The sequence below is a fragment of the Stomoxys calcitrans genome, chromosome 3 (genome assembly GCF_963082655.1).
Source record: "Stomoxys calcitrans chromosome 3, idStoCalc2.1, whole genome shotgun sequence".
NCBI lineage: Eukaryota > Metazoa > Arthropoda > Insecta > Diptera > Muscidae > Stomoxys > Stomoxys calcitrans.
In genome coordinates this window covers 94,947,281-94,954,639 of record NC_081554.1, presented here as the reverse complement: position 1 = coordinate 94,954,639, position 7,359 = coordinate 94,947,281, and positions in this window count along the sequence as shown.

The following is a 7,359-nucleotide window of genomic DNA, read 5'->3' as shown; positions in this document are numbered from 1 at the left end:
AGACCATAATAAACACGTATGTTGATGGTCCTGAGAGAATCCGTCGTACAAAATTTCAGGCAAATCGGATAATAATTGCGACCTCTAGAGGCTCAAGAAGTCAAGATCCCAGATCGGTTTTTATGACAGCTATATCAGGTTATGAACCGATTTGAACCATACTTGGCATAGTTGTTGGATATCATAACAAAACATGTCGTGCCAAAATTCATTCATATCGGATAAGAATTGCACCCTCTAGAGGCTCAAGAAGTCAAGACCCAAGATCGGTTTATATGACAGCTTTAACACGTTATGAACCGATTTGAACCATACTTGGCATCGTTGTTGGATATCATAACAAAACACGTCGTGCGAAATTTCATTCCAATCGGACAAGAATTGCGCACTCTAGAGGCTCAAGAAGTCAAGACCCAAGATCGGTTTATATGGCAGCTATATCAGGTTATGAACCGATTTGAACCATACTTGTTGGATATCATAACAAAACACGTCGCGCAAAATTTCATTCCAATCGGATAAGAATTGCGCACTCTAGAGGCTCGAGAAGTCAAGACCCAAGATCGGTTTATATCGCAGCTATGAACGGATTTCAACCATACTTGGCACAGTTGTTGGATATCATAACAGAACACGTCGTGCCAAAATTCATTCAAATCGGATAAGAATTGCGCCCTATAGAGGCTCAAGAAGTCAAGACCCAAGATCGGTTTATATGACAGCTATATCAGGTTATGAACTGATTTAAACCATACTTGGCACAGTTGTTGGATATCATAATAAAACACGTCGTGCAAAATTTCATTCCAATCGGATAAGAATTGCGCACTCTAGAGGCTCAAAAAGTCAAGACCCAAGATCGGTTTTTATGGCAGCTATATCAAAACATGGACCGATATGGCCCATTTACAATACCAACCGACCTACACTAATAAGAAGTATTTGTGCAAAATTTCAAGCGGCTAGCTTTACTCCTTCGGAAGTTGGCGTGCTTTCGACAGACAGACGGACGGACGGACATAGCTAGATCGACATAAAATGTCACGACGATCAAGAATATATATACTTTATGGGGTCTCAGACGAATATTTCGAGTAGTTACAAACAGAGTGACGAAATTAGTATACCACCCATCCTATGGTGGAGGGTATAATGAAACATTCATCGAAGCCGAATCGAGAGTGGAGGATAGCGGGATGACGGCAGAAGTAAGCAAGGGCTTCGATTAGCTCACAAGAAAACCGAGAAACCAATCCGGGGACGACGAGGGAGACAGAGGAGAATGCACCGGCAGCGCAATCGGGCGAACGTGCGGAATGCTGGAAGAGATAGAACTGATGTTCCAGATACTTCTACAGAAGCTGGAAAGAGAACCAGATATCCAAAGAGCATAACATTGCTAAAATGGTGAAAAGAGCTCCCGGCTTTCAAGTACTCTGGGAATTCCAAGCCAGCCTTCCTCCAATGGAGACGATTTGCGTCAGCAGAATGTATTGATACCGTCAAGAAGCTCGTCGGAAGTATCCACACTACCGGCGGCGCAAAGCTCGACCTGGTGAGAAAAGTGGACATCCCTCAGCTCACAAATGCAACGGTCTTCATCGAGGTAATTTGCGACGGCAAGGAAAACCTAGATTTGGTCGCATTTCTGGTAGACGTAGGAAGGAACTCTCCTTGTGTTGGGCATTCATTAAGTCTCCGTGACAAGTTTGGCAAAGATTAAAGGCATGGCGCATTACGGGACCAAGTCTGTATTGGGAAGATTAGGATAGGCAAAAATCCTCATATTGAGACATCAGGCGGTGCAGTGGCAGGTGACTCAATACAAACTAACAAACAGGGGGCTGACGATGAGACCATCGCCGTGCCAATATTGGAAAGACTAGAATAAGCAAAGATCCCAATGTTAAGACAGACAGTGCAAAGATGGGCTACTCAACACAGTCTAACGCACAGGGACCCGACCATGGAGCCATCTACAACTTTCTCAATATTCGGAAGACTAGGATAGGTAATGATCCTAATGTTGGAACATCAGGCAATGCAGTGAGAGGAAGCTCAATGCAGTTTAACGAACAGGGCGCAGACGATGAGACCATCATCCACTCCCAAGAAGCCTTTTTAGTGGAGGACTAATGATTAAGGTCATCCAGATAAACCTCCACCGGAGCGAGACACGCTCTGATAAAGTTTCTATGCCAACACTGGTACTCGGCCGAGGACCTGCGTTATTTGTCATAAAATTTTAAATTATATATTTTCCCCAGGGTTTCCAAAGTCGGATGCAACAGTGGTGAGACAGGGAGACGATGAAGCATACCTGGCTTCACTTTATCTGCCTTTCGACTCTCCGACACCGCCGCCAACGTCGGTGCTGCAACGGCTGGTGAGGAAATCAAGCCATACAGGAAACGAGGTACTAATAGCGTGCGATGCGAACTCTCACCACATTTCGTGAGGAAGTACCAACACTAATAAGCGGGGCCAAACCCTGGCAGAGTTCTTGAATACTAACGTCCTAATAACTAATATTGGTAACGCCGATACCTTTGTTAATAGGATTAGGGAGGATGTTTTAGATGTGACAATATTTTCTGAAAATCTGTTCGATGAGATTCAGGATTGGAGGGTCTCCAAAGAGCACTCCTTCTCTGACCATCGCTACATCAGGTTTAGAATAGTACGGCCAGCGCAATGTTCGAAAAAGTTTCCGTAATAAGTTGAAAACCAACTGGCCGAAATTCGGAAAATTGATCAGAAGAAGACTTGGACAAGATAATTTAGATTGTCCGAGCATAGAAGACTTTGGCGACAATGTCAACAGGATTACGACTGCAATAGTGGGGTCTTTCAAAGATAGTTGTCCTTTTCGAGAAAGAAAATCAGTCCTGACCTGGGAGATTCATAACATTGGGAAAGAGGTCCGCATACTGTAAAACAGAGCATGTGGTATAAAAACGGAATTTTATTGTGATGTGTACTACACACGGCTCAAGCAATACAATAAGATTACCAGATAGGCAAAACGTGTCGCCTGGAAGCTTTTCTGCCAACAGGTCAATAGCGTTAATAACGCCTCCAAAATGAAAAAAGTTTCTCTCAAAAACCTATGTCCAAACTGAAACGTTAGTAGGCGACATGGGAGTGACAGCAGAGACAACGGAGGACATCTTGAAGTTTTTGATGAAAACGTACTTTCCTCAGGATACGACGTGACTCACGGAGACACCGAAATCTAGGAATAATGAGATTGATCGATGGCATATCATTACAGAATTTATGGTAAAGGAAGCCTTGAGGAGGTAAAGGCAGCCTTGAGGAGGTAAAGGCAGCCTTGAGGAGCTTCAAACCATTTAAATCACTCGGACCTGATGGACTATTTCCGGCGTTACTACAGAAGGAGGCTGAATATCTGGCACTCATCTGACCACTATTTTAACCGCGTGCCTGGGACTTGCATATACTCCGAAAGCCTGGCAGGAGGTAAGGGTGATATTTATACTCAAGCCCGTCAAGTCTTACGTCCTTTCTACTCAAAACCATGGAACGCATTGTGGATACAATGATAAAGAGTAGGACATCCATCGAACTGCTCAAGTACAAACAGCATGCCTATGTCAAGGGAAGGTCGGTGGAGACTGCCCCGCACGAGTTTGTGCATAAAATAGTAGAATCCTTCAATGCCAAGATGTACACATTGGCGGTATGCATTGGCATTGAGGGGGCTTTTAACAATATGCGGACCGACACATTGATCCAATCCTTAGACCAGTAACGGGTGGGCCGGTTCCTTAGAAACTGGATAAATAATATGCTGAGGAACAGATGGATAAATTGTAGGCCCATGACGCAAATTTAAGGGAGAAATTGCCACTACTATGGGTGACCACCAAATTTGACCTAATACGGATGCTGACTGAGGAGGGATTTTAACATGTTTGCTAAGCAGATGATGTTATAATACATCTAAGGGATAAGGATCTGAACTAGCTATGCAAAAGCGCCGAAAGGGTCCTGGCATACGACTGGGCTAAACCTAGGGTTCTCAATGTTAACCCAGAAAAGACCAAAATCAGTTTGTTCATGAAGAAGACAAAGGTGGGCCAATTTAACGCAGCACCTTTCCTCAGTAGAACGATTTCGATATCTGACAAGGTCAAATACTTTGCAGTGATCTTAGACAGAAAACTTAATTGGAAGTGTCACATTCAGGAGCGTATCGATAAGACTCACATATGTTGGGCACTATGTAGACGGGACGTAGGCTTGAAATGGGGCTCGAATCCGAGGACAGCCCACTGGCTCTATAGGAGTATGGTTATACCTATACTCACTTACGCCTCAATAGTTTGGTGAACTGCTATGGAGATAAAGTGATTATATAACAGGTTCAGAGAACATGTTGTCTTGGCATAGGCGGAGCGATGAGGACCACCCCCACTAGGGCACTGGAGTCTATTCTAGAAATTTCCGATCGGATACCTAAAACGACACTTTTGGTCATGTGCGAGGCACTGCTGCCAGCGACATAGTTTTGGATTGATGGAACCCTGGTATTGTCATCTGAAAGATCGTGTTACACAGATGGATCAAAGCTAGAGGACAGAGTGGACCTGTTTTAGACGGCCTCACCATAATAAGGCCCTGAAGGCGGAGATCCCAGCGATCACGGAATACGTGAGGTGGTGTGTTATGGTATTAACGCGAGGACGGCGATTGTAAACAACTTTACGGACAGTAAACTGACCACCATGTTACTACACGTGTTGTTATATGGTTCTGAGGCATGGGTACTTATGAAAGCAGATGAGGCAGTGCTTGGAGTATTTGAGAGAAAGATTCTTCTTAAAATATATGAACCAGTTTGCGATAATGGAGAATATAGGCGACGTATGAACCACGAGCTGTATGACGACGATAGCATAGTTACACGCATCCAAATACAACGGCTGCGTTGGCTAGGTTATGTTGTCAGAATGGATGAAGAAGCTCCAGCAAAGAAGTCTTTTGAAGGCAAACACGGTGGTACACGCAAACCGGGAAGACCAAAAGCCCGATGGAAAGGTCAAGTGGTGGGAGACACCTCGAAACTTGATGTCAGAGATTTTAGAATGAGCGCAGAAGGTTGAGGCGCTTGGAACGCAATTCTAAGTTCGGTTAGTGGAACATATGTTCTGTCATAGCGAATTTAAGTAAACTGCCCATCAGGGCAGTAACATCCAGGACGCTAAGGTCCTGAACAGTCTTGGAGTGTAAGAAGAAGATTCTCTGAGGATGGCACGATCCGCATCGTTTGTGTGCCGAACTATAGGGGAGTAAGGGGGAATGAAAAAACAGACGAATTGGCAGTGAAGGCCAGAAGACTGGCGTCAATAAACTTGGTAAACCCGAAGACTTTCGGGTCGACGCAATCCGAGTTTAGAGCGTGGGCTACGAATGAGCATTTAACACAGTTAACAGCGATACGAAAAATCCTATGGGAAAAAACAGATTGTGAGAAGACCAGGCTATTGCTGAAGTATAGCTTTCGGTGTCATAACAGGACACATAGGACTACGAGCTCACTTATGCAAAATCGGTGCGTCAAGTGGTATCATGTGTTGGGCATGTGAGGAAGATGGTTAGACGTTGGATCATTTCCTATGTCATTGCCCTCTTTCTCAATACCAGACATGATCGAACTTAGTGGCATGAAAAACCGTTAAGGATTTTGTAAGAAGTACGGAATTCCTGACTTAGATTTTTTTCGATGTTACTTTTAAGTATTTAGAGCGCGATTACTAGCGAGGTGTATGTCCATAGTGGCATGGAGCGGATTTATCTCCGCACCCTCTTTTCAACCTAACGTAACCTTATAGAAGCGAGACATATATTTGACTCATTCTCAATTTTTTCGCTTAATGTATGTGAGAAAGGGGACACAATAAAAATTAGATCAACGCACAATTTATACTATTAAATAACAATTTAATTTGTACAATTAAAAATATGTTCAACGTGTGCCTTGTTTAAACTGAGTATTCTGTTCAGCTTTTCGAACGGAATGCTGCCAATTTCCATATAAAAAAGTCAGCGAAACGTTGGCTAAAAATAGGCGGAAAATCAGTACTCTGCCCTGAAAATGAGAAAAAACTATTTTGGTAGCAACACTTGAAACCATTGCCGGCATCTTTTTTGTTTATTTAATTGGTTTCAATGGTTCGTTTTTCTTTATTTATTTGAGAAAAAGTATATAAAATATAGAAAACAATAAGTGCAGATATAGAAACGTGTTTTCGTATGAAAAAAAAAAACATTTGACTGCTGTCAAATTTCGCTCGCGAAACAATTAAAATTGTCAGCGGCTATTCCGAAAGCAAAATAGAATACCAACCCTTAAGCTGAGTATTCTGTTTAGTAATTCGAGCGGATTGCTGTCAAACTCCATATAAAAAACAAGTAAAAGCGTGCTAAGTTCGGAAGGGTCGAATCTTATATACCCTCCACCATGTGTCACAATTGTCGAGTTCTTTTTCCGGCATTTCTTCTCAGGCAAAAAAGGATATTAGAAAAGATTTGCTCTGCTATTAGAGCGATATCAAGATATGGTCCGGTTTGGACCACAATTAAATTATATGTTGAAGACCTGTGTAAAATGGCAGCCAATTCGAATAAGAATTGCGCCCTTTGGGGCTCAAGAAGTAAAATAGGGAGATCGATTTCTATGGGAGCTGTATCGGGCTATCGACCGATTCAGACCATAATAAACAAGTATGTTGATGGTCATGAGAGGATCCGTCGTACAAAATTTCAGGCAAATCGGATAATAATTGCGATCTCTAGAGGCTCAAGAAGTCAAGATCCCAGATCGGTTTATTTGGCAGCTATATCAGGTTATGAATCGATTTGAACATTATTTGAAACAGTTGTTGGAAGTAAGAATAAAATACGTCATGCAAAATTTCAGCCATATCCGATAGAAATTGCGCCCTCTAGAAGCTCAAGAAGTCAAGACCCAAGAGCGGTTTATATGACAGCTATATCAGGTTATGAGCCGATTTGAACCATACTTGGCACAGTTGTTGGATATCATAACGAAACACGTAGTGCAAAATTTCATTCAAATCGGATAAGAATTGCGCACTCTAGAGGCTACAGAAGTCAAGACCCAAGATCGGTTTATATGGCAGCTATATCAGGTTATGGATCGATTTGAACCATATTTTGCACAATTGTTGGATATCATAACAAAATACTTCGTGCAAAAATCCATTCAAATCGGATAAGAATTGCGCCCTCTAAAGGCTTAAGAAGTCAAGACCCAAGATCGGTTTATATGGCAGCTATATCAAAACATGGACCGAAATGGCCCATTTACAA